The sequence below is a fragment of the Bos grunniens genome, chromosome 1 (genome assembly GCF_055505025.1).
Source record: "Bos grunniens cultivar Pamir isolate PY7600 chromosome 1, Bosgru_T2T1.0, whole genome shotgun sequence".
Lineage (NCBI taxonomy): Eukaryota > Metazoa > Chordata > Mammalia > Artiodactyla > Bovidae > Bos > Bos grunniens.
In genome coordinates, this window is record NC_141165.1 from 147,595,168 (window position 1) to 147,611,687 (window position 16,520).

General features: G+C 38.1%; 1 protein-coding gene across 1 annotated transcript in view; it reads right to left on the reverse strand.

The window, feature by feature from the left end:
• The window catches only part of CYYR1 (cysteine and tyrosine rich 1), a 117,997-nt gene that overhangs the window by 72,878 nt on the left and 28,599 nt on the right, over window positions 1-16,520 (reverse strand). The gene's annotated exons all lie outside the window — the stretch shown is intronic.

The window sequence follows — 16,520 nt, forward strand, 5'->3', positions numbered from 1 at the left end:
CACTCTAATGTGACTAGAAAGGGCCTGAAGCTTTGCTTTTAAAATTCAATACTTAGGTAGAAAGAAAATGATAACTTTTTCCCTTTGATTTTTTGCCACTATTTTTATAACACTAGCAGCCCTGAGACACCAGAATGGAAATGGAGCTTCTTCTTGATGTCACCAGGGCACCACTAAATTGCAGGCCTTGAACTGGTTCTATTTTCATCTGCGCCTTGATCTTTATTTCTGCATTTTCCCCACACCACATAATTTCTGTATTCTACAGACTTATTCCCAGATTTCTGGATGCTACTTAAATGTGCTTCCTCATTCTGCTGAGCACCTATTATGTACTAGACCCAGACAGAGACACTGCACTCATGAAGTCAAGCAAAAGAGCCAAGAATTTGTAAGAGCAGGGACTTCCCTGAGGGTCTAATGGTTAAGACTCTGCACTCCCAAGGCAGGGGGCCTGGGTTAGTTTCCTGGGTAGGGAACTAGATTCCACATGATGCAAGCAAAGATCCCAGAGGGTGCAATGAAGATCCCACATGCTGCAACTAACACCCAACGTGGCAAAATTACAAAAAAGAAAAAAAAAAAGTAATCGTAAGCTCGGGTTCATTGTAAATATTGTGAGGCAAAAATACAATGTGTAGGAGCATAAAGCTTGGGGACCTTACATGGTATCTGGATTTGGGAAGTGATGTTGGAGAGAATTGGAATGGGTGAACACAGTTAATTAGTTAAGGGAGGAGTACAGGAAAAGGTCTAGGGAGAGTTCATCAGATAAAATGGCATGTACTTGATATAGTACTATGTGCTTCTTTATTAATGCATCACGCAAAAAGCTTTAGAGTTATGTCTAATAACTGTTGAAATAATGATGGGTGTAAATACTCTTTCAAGATATATGCAGTGAGTTATGTGATAAGAAAATAACTGTGATTCCTGTTTGTGATGAAGTCACAGGTTCTGCTAATACTCCAAGGGTTTCTTGGCCACACTCAGAAATGACAGAAATGCTAACTCTCAGAGGTTGGGGAAACCAAAAATAAATTACTGTTCTCATTCATGTTCATAGACCCTCCGGTTAAAAATTCTTACAAGAGGTTTTTATTTTGGTATCACTTTTTTTGAAGAAGAAGAAGACAGTTTACAAATCTCTAACCTCAAGTATGCAGACCTGGTAGTATGCTTTTCAGGAGCCAGGTGAAGAACAGATCTCTGCAGTGGGAAGATTTTCCCATAATCCTTCTGTTGCAGCACAGTAACTCATCCTCCAATCTCAACTATACTGGCTGTCTCCAAACCCAGAGGCTGCAGATGAAACCTCTCCAAAAACTGACCCCAGGTTTTCTCCTGTTGAAGCAGGGGTGGAGAGGGGATATGGGGATCAACCTTCTCTTTTAAAGATATTCAGTCTACTCCCCAGTTTTGTGTCTCTCTCTCTCTTTTGCACACCTGCTTTTCAAGCACTAGTTGTTTCCAATCCCTGAGGATTTCTGTAGTTTTGTGTGGAAATGACTGGCTTTTGGCTTTCTGCCTCAACAGATTCAGGTCATTGCTTTCTCTAGTCTAAGCAGTTATCAGTGGTTAGACAATTCCCCAGATTTCAAAAATGTTACTTTGTTGTCTGCTGTCTTCTTTTTGTCCTTGTGAGGTTTTTTTTTCCTTCCTAATTTCTTTACTGTCATTGCTTTGTGAGGCTTCGGGAGGAAATAGACATTTGCATTCAATGCTGTATTATCAGAATCTTTGATGCATTCATAAATAGCATTTTATTATGTCTGGGATCCACATCTTTTTTTTTTCCTCCTCTCATAAGAGCGTATCTCCTTCTTTCTGATTTAATATAAAAGTAAGTGAGAAAACAAGGTTGATATGCAATGCCACTTTAAGAAGGTATCTCCTCCGTGTTTTAAGAAAATCATTTCTTTAAAGACATTTTCTTAGACTCTCTCCAGATGCTCTTAGCCTTTCTGCTTAAGACACTAGAATATGAGCTCCTCAAAGTCAACAACCAGGGAGTGGAGAGTTTCTACTTCCAGTAGAACGGTCAACTGGAGTATTTCCTATGGGTCCAACCTTACCACAGATAACAGCTATGAATGCTTAACAGAATATAAAAAGCAACTTCCTGAAGTCATTAGAGAGAAACTAAACACAGGCATAAGTTGGAAGACAGTCAAAACTTGCAAGAAGGAAATGGGGTTGGGTGTTTCCTGAGGATAAGACCTTTTGTTCAAGGGCATGCCCCAATCAGATTAAGCAAACGAGCTAATTTTTAGATAGAAACCCTTGTAGTGTACCGATTTGAAGAACCAGAAGACAGAGTTTAGTACGATCAATGTAGATGGAAAGTGAGGGAGAAATCAGGGAAAGGAGAAACTATGCGGGTAACAAAGACATTCAATTTTGCACATAAGTTGTGAGAAAATCTCAGGATCGTATCTGAATCACACACGCATGGTTCAAACTAACAGCAGTCCAGCCACCGCTAAAAGAACTGAGCAGAGATGGTAGTGGCTACCCAGTGCATTGGTGACAAAAACTGGGACTTAAGTCTTGCCACGTTAACTATCTGATAAAACAAATAAACAAAACAAACAAACAGAAATCCACACAAGGGAATAACAGAATCCAATTTCCACCATGTATTTTTCACAATGTTCCAGATACACCTCAGATTACTAGATACATAAGTCAAGAAGAAAGACAATCAAAGACATTAATCCTCAGATGACCCAAATGGTAGAATCAGCTAACAAGGATTTTAATGCTAACTATGACCAAGGAGGATACAAAGGAAAATATATTTGTAATGAATGAATAAACAGAAAATCTCAGCAGAGAGAGATTTTTTTATTAAAAAAAAAGAACCAAATAGAAATTCTAGAAACAAACAGAAAACTACAATATCCAAAACAAAAAATTCACTGGATGAGCTTAATAGCGTATTGCAAGTGAAAGAAAAGTCAGTGACTTTAAGATAACTCGGTCAAAACTATACAGTGTGGGGAATTGAGAAAAAGAAAGTCAGGGAAAAAATAGATTCTCAGTGATCTGCAAGGCTATATCAAAAGGTCTATATAGACAGAGTTTTAGAAAATGAGAGACAGAACTGAGTAAACCCAACATCTGAAGAGAGAATGGGCAAAATTTTACAGATTAAAAAAATTCAGGGAATTCTACATAGGATAGCTAGAAAAAAAAAAATCCATCTTAGAAAGGTGAAAAACAATCTTAAAAGCATCCAGAGGAGAAAAGCACACTAGATACACAGAAACAAAGTACAAGTTACCGGTGACATCTCAGCAGAAAGTCTGGAGGCCAGAATACAATGATATAGCATCTTTAAAGTGCCAAATGAAAACAAATTGTCAACCCAGAATTCTCTCTGTAGCAAAAATACCTTTGAGGGATAAAGGTGGAATAAAGGCATTTTCAAATGAATAAAACAAAGATAATTCTCCAGCAGACCTTCCTTAAAAGAAAAGCTAAAGGAAGTTCATTAAGTCAAAGGGAAATGATTCCAGGTAAAAATTCAGAGATTTTAACTTCTCTAAACTATTTATGATCTTTTAAAGTGAAATGATACATGCATTGCATCTTATGTAACAAACACAAAATCTATAGCACAAATTATAGACAGTAAAAAACCTGTAAGATTCCACTTAAAAAAAACCCTAAAATATTGCAAAGTTATTATATTTAATGACATTAACTCCCAGCAGACTGAAAATCAAAGATGTACATTGTAATCTTTAGAACACCACTAAAATAATAATAAAAATAGATAACAATGTAATCAAATTCTAAAAATAATTTCAATTAATTCAAAATGAAGGAGAAGAGGATAGAGGAACACAGACAAAAATGATGGACAAATAGAAAACAAAGAGAAAGCTGATAAACCTAAATTCAACTACATCAATACTTAAAGTCAAATGGAGAGTAAACACTCCAATAAAAAGGCAGGGATGGTTAGAAGAGCTTAAAAGGCATGAAATATATGCTGTCTACATGGGAGATACTTTAAATACAAAAATTCAGGTAGATTCATTCCGATCAAAGACTCACTGAAAGGCTGTAAAGAAAATACGTAAGTTGTTTCCATAATGTTAAAGGTCAATTCAACAGGAAGACTTAACATTCGCAAATGCGTTTGTACTTAGGAACAAAAAGAGTTTCAAAATCCATGAGACAAAAATTGGTAGAATTAAAGAGATGAAGTAACAAATCCACAGTTATGGTTGGAATTTTAACAACCTCTCTTGGCAATTAATATAGCAACTACATATAAAGTCAGGATAAAGACCATCTGAACAACACTGTCAACCACCTCGTCCACCTGACGTATATCGAACAGTACACCTAAGGAACACAGAAGGCACATTCTTTTCAAGTGCACCCATATATTCACCAAACAGGCCATATGTTAGGCCAAACACAAATCTCATTACAGTCCAAAATTTGAAATATTCTGGAGCGTGTTCTTCTACCAAAACAGAACTAAATTAGAAATCGATAATAATAAGATACTGAGTAAAACTCCAAATAGTTGAAATTTAAGAAACATACTTCTAAATAAATGAAATGATGAATCAAAAAAGGAATCTTAAAGGAAATCAGAACAGATTTTCACATGAATGATTATAAAAGTTCATAGCAGTATTTGTGGGATGTAACTATATACACGGCTTACAGGAAAACTTACACCTTTAAATGATTATATTAGAGGAGAGCTGACGTTAAATGATCTAAGCTCCTATTTTAAGAAGAAGAAAAGAAGAATAGTGCAAATATAAAATAAATAGGAGGAAATAACAAAGAACAGATAGGTATCAGTGACTTAGAAAACAAACAATAGATAACATCAACAAAGCCCAAAGTTGCTTCTTTGAAACTATTTATAAAATCAAGAAACCTCTAGATAAGGTAAACATTAAAAAAGAAAGAGAGGATGAATGAACAAGAATACAAATAAGCAATATTGCGAATAAGAGAGGATTTATCACTATAGATCCTAAGATATTAAAGAATAATAAGGGAATGTTGCGAACTTGGTAAAATTAAGTTTGAAGACATAGGTGGAATGAAAAAATTTTTTGAAAAATATAGAAGTGGGAATAGAAAATCTAAATAGTTTCATACCTATTTAAAATTGAAATCATTATCAAAAATATTTCCCTCAAAAGGACTCCAAACCCAGATGACTTCATTGATGAATTTCAACCAGCATTTAAGGAAGAAATAAATCAATTTCACATTTTCTTTCAGAAAAGAGAGGGAAAAAGAGCACTTCATTGGCTGTTGTATGAAGTTCATGTAACAGAGAACAAAATTGAAAACATTTACAAGGAAGTAAAATTATAGACCAAGATCGCTCACAAACATAAATGTAAAAATCCATAATAAAATCTTACCAAATTAAATTCAGAAATATATTTTAGAAATTAAAACATCATTTACTAAATATGAATTCTTCCAGGACTTCAAGGGTAGCATAAAATTGGAAAATCAGTCAATATAATTCATGTTACAAGAGAATTAAACATACGATCATTTTAATAGATGTTAAAAAAAGGGTGTTTGATGAAATTCAATCCCCAATGATTAGGAACAGTGCAGAACTTTCTCATTCTGACAAACAGTGTCAACCAAAAAAATCATGTTTATGATAACTTAATGGAATATTTTTACTCCTAAGTTCCAGAATGAAGAAAGATGTCTACTTTAATTACTCATATTCAATATTTACAGGGAAATAAAGTAAGAAAAAGAAATAAAAGGCACACAGATCAGAAAGGAAGAAGTATAACTCTATTAGAAGATGACGTTGTTTTACCCAGAAAATCCTAACTAATTTATGAAATAATAGGAGTACTAAGTGAATTAGCAAGATTGCACAAGGATGTATACACAATACCAATTATATTTATATACTAGCTGCAAACAGAAAACAAAATTAAAAACAATTCTTATGTATTCAAGCGTTAAGAAACAAATGACTACTTAAGAATGCATTTAACAAAGGCAAGAACTGAATCACGTTTACCTCTGTTTCCACAGCAACTAGCAGAGTTCCTGCCAAGGAACACATTTAATAAAATTTGTTGAAAAATGAAAGAACGTTTGTCTGCTATAACAGAGATTTAAACTGACATCTTAAATATGAGAAGTTCTTTTCTCCCTCATCTATCTGTCATGGTATAAGTTGATCAGAGATCAAAGGATGGTACCCTCATGTCAAAGGTCACACTCCTTCCTTCCCCCTCTGGAACTAAGCTACTTATGCATCGCAGCCAGAGCATATGTACTGAGGTCATGCTTCTAGCCTGTGCTCACACACCATGAGCTGTGTTAGTCACGTGGTCACACAGCTGCAAGGCAGGCTGCCAAACGTAGCGTTTATCTTGGGCAGACATGGTGCTCCATGAAAATTAAATAATAATTTTTATTTTTATAGCAAAAGACAGATTGAATATTAGAAGACAGCTAGTGGGTTTTGATGTACCCAGTCCCAAGCTGGCAGCAACCGTCAATAATCATTGCAATTACAATATTTTACTCTTCTTTTTTTCAAGACAGATTAAACTTTTATTAAAAAGAGAAGCATTAATATATATTTTTAAAACTTTTATTGGAGTAGAATTGCTTTACAATGTTGTGTTAGTTTCTACTGTACAGCAAAGTGAATCAACTTTACAGATACATATATTCTCTCTTTTTGTATTGCCTTCCCATTTAGGTCACCACAGAGCACTGAATAGAGTTCCCTGCGCTATACAGTCACTTCTCACTAGTTATCTATTTGAAACCTTTTTTATATACAGTATCAGTAGTGTATATATGTCAACCCCAGGCTCCCCATTCATCCCATTATCAACCCCTTTCCACCTTGGTATCCATACATTTGTCTCTCTAAGTCCGTGTCTCTGTTTCTGCCTTCTAAATAAGATCGTGGTCCATGGCATTTTTTTCAGATTCCACATGTATGTGTTAATACGCGATATTTGTTTTTCTCTTTCTGACTTGCTTCACTCTGCATTAGATTTATAACCAGCTCATTTGTTGGTTCCCAGGATGTCTTTTTCCTTTAAAAAAAAATTATTTACTTATGTATGTATTTGGTTGCACTGGGTCTTCGTTGCTGGGCACAGGCTTTCTCCACCTGCGGGGAGCGGGGGCTACCCCTCCCTGTGGTACATGGGCTTCCCATTGCGGTGACGTCTCTTGTTGCGGAGTGCAGGCTGTAGCACTTGGTTGCGGTTCCCGGGGTTCCCAGGGCTCTAGCACACAGGCACAATAGCTATGGCGCACAGGATTAGTTGCAGAGGGTATGGTGGGGGGTCTTCCCCGGCCAGGGATTGAACCTATGTTCCCTGCATTGGCAGGTGGATTCTTTACCACTGGGCCACCAGGGAAGACCCCACCCCCACCCAGGGTGTCTTAAGAGCCACATTAAGTTCCCTTTGCTCGACTTCTGAACTATTTCTGTTCCCTCTGCTCTTTCTTGATGAAAGCACACCCACTCAAGTCTCTTGCCACTGGCCCCAGCTAGTCAAGCTGCCGTCCACTGCTTCTGTTCTCCCACAGCTGGTATAGTCTCCCGGCCAGCAGAGGTCCCTGTATCATGTTTGAAAGTTCCTGATGTTCACAGAACCAGCTTGGGAGATGCCCTCTTGATCTGGCCAGGGAGTACACTTTTTATACACTTGATGTTGCTTCAAATTGAGAAAAGAGTGATTCCTCCTTCAGAGGCTGCTTTTAGTCCAAGAAACCAGAGGAAAACTTTTTACTGTTCTTAAAGTTTGAAATCACCAATAGGTGTAGCGCTCACGTCTACCAATGCATCGGCTAGAGTTCAAACAAAGTTCTCCTTAGCTGCAGTTTTTAACTGAGTAATGTACAAATTATCAATCATTAATTGACATCCAAAAATATATACTTACAAGACCCACTGCTAAATGCAGAGCACTTAGAAAACTAAAAACCTACACTGACCAGGATTTATGAATTACATGTCAAAACAGAAATAAGATTTGTGCCTGATCAAACAGTAGATTTTAGCATACGGACTCATAAATCAGTCACTTGAATCCTAACGGCAATAAAAGAATTTATAAATCAAGACTTATTTAGGATTTATTAGCAAAATGTCTATCGTAAGAATGCCATGTTTATAAATCTCTTTCCTGACTTACAAAACTAAATTTTATAAACTCATCAAAGTGAAAGTTGCTCAGCCATGTCTGACTCTTTGTGATTCCCTGGACTGTAGCCTGCCAGGCTCCTCTGTCCATGGAATTCTCCAGGCCAGAATACTGGAAAGCCGTTCCCTTTTCCAGGGAATCTTCCCAAGCCAGGGATCGAACCCAGGTTCCCCACATTGCAGGTGGATTCTTTACCATCTGAGCCACCAGGGAAGCCCGTGGTCCTTCTCTAATGACAGTTTTGGTGAGTAGACATTTTGAGTTACACTGGTGATGCTTAGGACACACTGATTAATGATAATATCAGAAAGATAATTTTATTAAAATTGTTTAACATTATTTAAATAAATTTAAAGAATACATTTATAATTAAAACACAAAATTCTATCTATATTTTTTTACTTTACAGAGATGTGAATGCTCTTGAGTTTGAATACTTAGAGAATAAGATAAACTACACTTTAAAAATTGCATAAAAAGTAGTTTAAACACCAAAATCGTTTCAGGACAGATTAAATGTCCCAGAACATGTTAAATAACAAAATTACTCTACTATAAATCCTGGAATATTACTCAGCCATAAAAATGAATTCTGCCATTTGCAACAACATGGATGAACCTAGAGGGTATTCTGCTTAGAGAAATAAGTGAGAGAAAGACATTGGCTTGCATTAATTTAGCTACACATGGACATGACTAGGAATCACCTAAAATATACACTAAACTTAGACTAAATGCATCCTCAGTTCCATGTCTCCAATCTGGAACCCCCAAATGGTACAGCTATTCCAAAGTCCCTGATGGTGAAGAAACTGAAGGGGAAAGAGATTGTGGTTTTAAAAGAGGCAGTCAAAATATCATACTTTGTGTTACAAACATGCAGGACCATGTGAGTGCACCTCTTAGATACAACGTAGGGGCCCTGCAAGATAAGAGTCCAGAGGAGAAAGCTTCATTAACATCACAATAGATTCTACTGTGTGTAGAGTAGTCCAGCAACAATTATGGATGAGTACTCAGAAAATAACTTGTTCAGCTCCAGGAGGAAGCTCATTGTGGCCTGAGGCTGCCTCAGAGGATATTAAAAAGGCACAAACACAATCTGGTGGAAATACCAGCTTCCCAGTGTGAAGACAAGGCAGACGGTAGGGGAACCTGCAGGTGTCAAAAGCTGAGTAAGGCTGAGGGTGCAACTTTGGGGGTTAAGGAGCCTCAAGTGTGAGCACTCATTTTTATTTTTCTTAAAATAGCACAGAAAGGACCCAGCCTGTGCAGCATCTAAACTAAGGGTCTTATCCTTTCCGGCTGAAGACTGTAATTCTATTCTGACTTTTTTTGGACTCCCTCTGCCAATGAAAAAATCATGTGTCAACCAACAGAGCTTCCCTGTTGCACTAATACCATGCCTGATTTGCCTATCACATATGAGATAACTGATGTGATGGAAGCACACACTGGAGAAGAGTAGATGGTAGCCGATAACTACTGGGGCTTCCCTTTGGCTCAGTGGAAAAGAAACTGCCCCCCTAGCAGGAGATGCCAGTTTAATCCCTGGGTGGGGAAGATTCCCCTGGAGGAGGGCATGGCAACCCACTCCAGTATTCTTGCCTGGAAAATCCCATGGCCAGAGGAGCCTGGTGGGTTACATAGGGTCGCAAAGAGTCAGACGCAATTTAGTGACTGAGCTCGCATGCACACATGCAGTAACTACTGAGCACCAACTATTGTTCTAAAATGGTTCCTAAGTATTAACTAATTTATTTTCTGTAGCCACTTACGGGACAGATTCTAATGGTCTCATCCTTTTACCACTCTATTTTTGGTTATGCTAAAAGCTTTGTAATTTGACTGTCCATGGCTCACTGAGAACTCATTGATCTCCCCCCATATTCAATTACTTTGATCAAACATAAATTTTATAGGACTTTAAGACTCCTGAATATATTCACCACAGTCACATGAAATAACCCTTTATATGTCTATGCATGTGTGAAAAATTTATAGTTTATGAAATTACAGTTATATCTCTTAATTTGATTACTAAACAGGATAATAGGTGAGGCTTTCCAGGTGGCACTAGCAGTAAAGAACCCGCCTGCCAATGCAGGAGACATAGCAGAGGCGGGTTCGATCAGTGGGTCAGAAAAATTCCCTGGAGAAGGTCATGGCAACCCACTCCAGTATTCTTGCCTGGAGAATCTCATGGACAGAGGAGCCTGGCGGGCTACAGTCCATAGGGTTGCAAAGTGTTGGACATGACTGAAGCAACTTAGCACACGCGAAAATAGAATAATAAGAGTTCAAAAAGGGAAAATTTGGGGGGGCATGGTTTATTTAGACTAGTGTGGTCCGTGGGCCATTTGTTCTAGAATTTCCTAGTGGGAGGTGGTTAAAAAAAATATGTTTACTGCCCCTATTTGGACCAACTGTACCTGAATTTATAGATTACATTCTGAGAAAATGGATTTTTGGCAAGCACTCCTGGGTGATTATAATGCGTACAAAGTTTCGAAACCCCTAATTTAAACTAATTTAAATGCTGTGAAATCTCTACTTTCCAGTGATCAAACATAACTAATGTCTGATACTTATAATCGCAAGATATTTAAAAGTTTGAATGTGATTTAAGAAATGAATAAATGTTTTTGTTTCTTGTATGCTAATGTAGGCTTAAAAGTGGTATTTGAAATAAATGATGCAGTGAAGGAAGAAAAAAAAACTACAAGATTCGGCAGATCTTTAAATCAGATCATCGATTAATTGAAACACCTGGGAGGTTAGTCTTCTTAATAACATAATCTGAAAAGCAGAACCGGTTTTACTGGCTTTGGATTAATCGTTTCAGGGTAAGCTCTTTTCCCTTGTGAACGACTTCCTGTCTGCACCCAGAAAGGAGTGAATTTTGGGGTCTTGCATTCTGACTAAGCTCTCCCTTCTCATAAATATTTAGATTAGAAGAAAAAAACCAGGATCATTCTTTTAAAAACCTCAATGAATTTTTAAAAATGTATAAACATAGTTGGAAAAGCCTGCCAGTGATTAAAGGGTCTCAAATGTAATATTACATTCCTTTCCCTTTCCAAATTCTCTTCCACATTTCAAGAGACAATATATTTGTCTTAGTAAATCTAAGTTAAGATTAATTATTTTAGTAATTTTCATCACAATATTTAATTATCTACAAGTTTTCTGTTGCTCCTAACTTTGTCTTTATTCTCTGTCACCTACAGGGCACACTCTCCTTCCTGCAAGTTAAATTAATATTTCTACCATCACTGCAGTGGCTTTTTGGTGCCATTTGTGTGGGCCATTTCCTTAAAGATCTCATTTCCTAGTTGAGGTGTTTACACATAAAAATGCCACAGACTGTCAAGTTCCAGATTGGTTTAAAATTAGAATAGAGTAAATATAAGCTTCCAAGCTATTGTCTGTAATTCACTGACATGACTCATAATGAAAAATGAAGAAAAAGAAAACGTAAATAATTTCACTTAACCATCCATGTAAATCAATGTACACATATTGTTATTCTTCCCTTTGGAGGTTAGTTTCAACAAAGAAAATTAGTTTTTTTTTTTTATTGCTACTTATAAAAGCCAAATATCAAAATTTTAATCTCTCCTTTTGATTTTTATGCCTTCTGTGGGCTGTGGTTTCAATGCGAATTTCATTTCCAAAGCCTCTGTGGGGATGTCTGGACCTGTCCCATGTGGACACCACTCAACTATCAATCTAGGTCTTGGGTGGCTGTATATCCTGTATTCGATTCTTAAGGTCAGTGGTGTACTGTTTAGGATCAGCTCCATTCATGTGCAATCTGAGATGAGCCCAGGAGTTCACAGGCAACTTTAGGGGTCATGTCCTTGAGTTCTTCTATCTTGATGGTCTCCCTAGTACTATCTGGTTCCCTGGGGCCATATTTTGCGGTCTTCTGGTCAGAAAGATGGACTTTATTTACTCTGATTTTTTGCATACTTACACAAATGGGCTCATTTCCAGGGTTGAACAGTAGGAAGGGAAAGAAAAAAAAAAGCAATGGGGATTCACTCTATCCTCCTGGTATTACATCATTCTGATCAGGAAGGAAGCCTTCTATTCTTAGACTTGCAGGCTCCTGTCAGGTCCTATTGCTGCCATTGCTCCAGCAACCAGAAGATCACTTAGAAACTGCTCAAGAGAACAAAGAAAAACACTGGGAGACTTCCACCACCGTCTGTGACCATAAAGAGACCTAGCTTCTTTCTCTAGAACTAGAGAGATTCCTTGTATCTCTCTCTGTCCATGTCTTGCAGCCTACTTATGTACTCTGGGCTATGTTTGTTGCTGTTCTTTAGTTGTTCAGTCGTGTCCGACTCTTTGCAACCCCATAGACGGTAGCCCTCCAGGCCCCTCTGTCTATGGGATTTCCCAGGCAAGAATATTGGAGTGGGTTACCATTTCCTTCTCCAGGGGATCTTCCTGACCCAGGGGACAAACCTGTGTCCCCTGCATTGGCAGGTGGATTCTTTACTGCTAAGCCACCAGGGAAGCCAGACTAAATGAGGGGAGCGGGGGAACAACCTGGTAAACTCATAGCTAGTTTGGTATCACTTTGAACTTTGGTTTTGTTCCTTAATCTTCATATGCTATGGTTCTTCATCTACCTGAAATACCTTTTCCCTACATTATATCCAAGTTCTAGAGCTGCATTCAGTGGGAGGCAGAGAGTGGAGTGTGCTCTCTGTGTGGACCAGAACTGGAACCATTGTTCCCAGTGAAAGGTAATGAGACAAAAACAATTTTACCATGAACACAGAGCAAATGTATAATAAGCTTAAGTTGTTTAAAACCAACAAGCTGAATAAAAGGAAACTCATTTTAGAACTGATAGACCTCAGCTGATCCTTGCTATGATCAATGACTTTGTATTCAGCATGCCATCTGGCATTTATTTGCTAGCACTGAAAATACTTTCAGTCTGGCAATTGTTACAAAATGTAGGTTATGTACAATACCATCAGAGATAAGTTTTTGCCCTTTTCATTCTTATATGTTTTATAAGCACTGACATATTGACAGAATTGCTGATCAACAATTTAAAAAAATGTCTAATCAGGGCAAGTGTAAATTTTTGCATGAGATATTGTTGTTAGTTGCTCAGTCATATCCGGCTCTTTGTGACACTATGGACTGTAGCCCACCAGGCTCCTCTGTCTATGAAATTTCCCAGGCAAGATTACTGGAGCAGGTTGCCATTTCCTTCTCCATTTTACATGCAAAGGCATTCTCAAATCTAGAGACTACTGTGACCAGTCCACTGAAATGGCTGTCAGTTAGGATACTGTTTTGTGCATTAATTATTGACATGTTATCAATAGAGATGATGGGGAAAGACCCTGATGTTGAGAAAGATTGAGGGAAAGAGACAGGGATGACAGAGGATGAGATGGTTGGGTGGCATCACTGACTCAATGGACATGAGTTTGAGCAAACTCAGGGAGACAGTGAAGGACAGGGAATCTTGGCGTGCTGCAGTGCATGGGATTGCAGAGTTGAATGTGACTTAGACTGAACAACAATAGAGATGAGACAGCCACATGTGCAATATATATTCCTGAAAAGTTATGAATAAAATGGGACTTCCCTGGTGGTTCAGATAATAAAGAATCTGCCTGCAATGCAGGGTACTCAGGTTCGATCCCTGGGTCAGGAAGATCCCCTGGAGAAGGAAATGGCTACCCACTCTCGTAGTCTTACCTGAGAAATCCCATGGGCAAAGGAGTAGGGTGGGCTACAGTCCATGGGGTCGCAAAGAGTTGGACAGGACTGAGTGACTAACACTTTTCACTCACCCCAATAAAGTAAATTATGCAAAGGAAATTAACTGGAACTCTGTAACGAATCCTTTTGTAGAGCAAAATCATTGCCCTCTGATTTTGACATTACATATATGGTATTTTCATAAACCTGATTTATATATTTTTATTTAAACCTGATTACCCTGTTTTGGGTCAGCTTCTCTAATTCTCAGGTCAGGCTGGGGTAGCATGGCATATTCGCTACTTAATGCACATGACTTTGGGGCTGTCTGTTGCTTACTGCAACTGCTGGGCAGCAGGATCGAGTACTTAATTAGCTGCCTTTGCAGTTATCAGACTGCAATCACATTTGATTAAGAAGGCTGTTTATTTCACTCAAAGCTGAGAAAGCTCTCCTGAGGAGAGACGCCCATGTTTTAGCCGAGAGGACCAGGAAGATAGCCTCACACGTGAAGGGTCCCTCTGCAACTCAGCCACGGGCTTACTGAATGACCTTGGAGAAGTCGTTTTGTTTCCCATCTTCTCCCTCTTTCCCCACACACCAAATGTTTTCAAACCACAGTGTTTTCATTAATGACAGGAGCATAATTCAAAGCTCTTCTAAGTACTTTTATGTGCAAATATATCCTTCCATCTAATTCTGTGAGATAGGCAAGTTGTTACTATTATTCCCTCTTTACAAATTAACAGAGGTTCAATGATATTAGAAGAATAAAATTTACACAGCATGAAAGAAGAGGAGCTCCAACCCAATTTGGTGAATCCAAACTTTCTCAGCTGTCCTTCTACACCCCTTATTTTTAAAACTACTATTAATTAAGAACAGAATCATGGAGAGTTGTTTCCTGTTTAATTTCACCTGACAGAGGGCAAGAAAGTCAATTTACTTAATATAGGCTGGGTACAGCTTGAGATTGAAACTGGAAAGAAGAGTCCTCACCATGTATTTGATAGTATAAATTCAAATATTTCCCTACATGCAATATGTTGGAAGTTGACCTTGTATTATTCCTGGTGTTTTTAAAGGAAAAGTGTTGTATCACATGTATGGTTGCTCCTTTGCAACCATGGTAGCACTTATTTTTTTGCGAAATGAAGCACAAAAAGATAGTCTGTTTACCTTTTTGACAGTATGAATTCCTACTGAGTATGTTTGAAGTAATTTGTCATGTTTTTCTCTATTTCAGTCAGATTTGTGCAAAGGCATAGATAGAAAAGCATTTTTCTTGTTACCTGTAAGACTTTCTTTTTTCTCTTTCCTTAAGAATGAATATCTAAACTACAAATTCTATTTATCCCTGAGTTACTGGGGGTTAAATACCCAAGGCTTTCACCCATGGCACCTTCTGCTGGAATCCTATTACATTTTATGAGGTTATCATCTGCCTCTGAAATTTTCATTAGTTATGGGTGTGTTCATCCTAACATTTGGCAATGGAGAGACAGCTGAAAGATAGTGTGCTCAGGCCAGCAGCTGCCTGCCGGAATTCTTCCAATATAAGGGAATAAAAATCACTGTGTATGCATAATTCTTGCCTCCTCAATTTTATCATTAAACATTCTGTCTCCAACAATTATGCAAGTGAAGAGTTGTACAGGAGCCTGTTGCCTTTAAAGTCACAGACTGACAGATCATACTGTCTCATGGATAGATAGAACACATTCAAATATGTGAATTGTGCAAAAGCAGATCTGGACGGGAGGTAGGTAGGACCAAAGCTAGACCTCCTATTATATGCTTGAGTCAGCATTTAGAGCAAAGCACCTTCTACCTTTGGGTTCCAGACATTTTGCAGTGGAGTCATTTTTCAATTTTTTCCATCGAAGCACTGAGCATTGATAGAGCACATTAAAATATGTGCTCTACAATGAAACCCAGTGGTCATGTATGGATGTGAGAGCCGGACTATAAAGAAAGCTGAGGGCTGAAGAATTGATGCTTTTGAACTGTGGTGTTGGAGAAGACTCTTGAGAGTCCCTTGGACTGCAAGGAGATCCAACCAGTCCATCCTAAAGGAGATCAGTCCTGGGTGTTCATTGGAAGGACTGATGTTGAAGCTGAAACTCCAATACTTTGACTACCTGATGCGAAGAACTGACTCATTTGAAAAGACCCTGATGCCAGGAAAGATTGAGGGCAGGAGAAGAAAGGGATGACAGAGGATGAGATGGTTGGATGGCATCACCGACTCGATGGACATGGGTTTGGGTAAACTCCGGGAGTTGGTGATGAACAGGGAGGCCTGGCGTGCTGCGGCTCATGGGGTCACAGAGTTGGACACGACTGAGCGACTGAACTGAACAATGAAACATGACAAGAAGTTAAATCACTCTAATCAAATTGGCTTTTGAGTTCTAATTCCTATCATCTGATTATAATTTATCATAAACAGTGTGATAAGGGTAATGGCCAACTCCCTAGAATCACTCCTTTTATTTTGTACTGATAGCTGATTTGTTCTCCATGAAAGAAATTCTATGAAATCAATAACATATTTGGATTATGATCTGATTCTTCTAA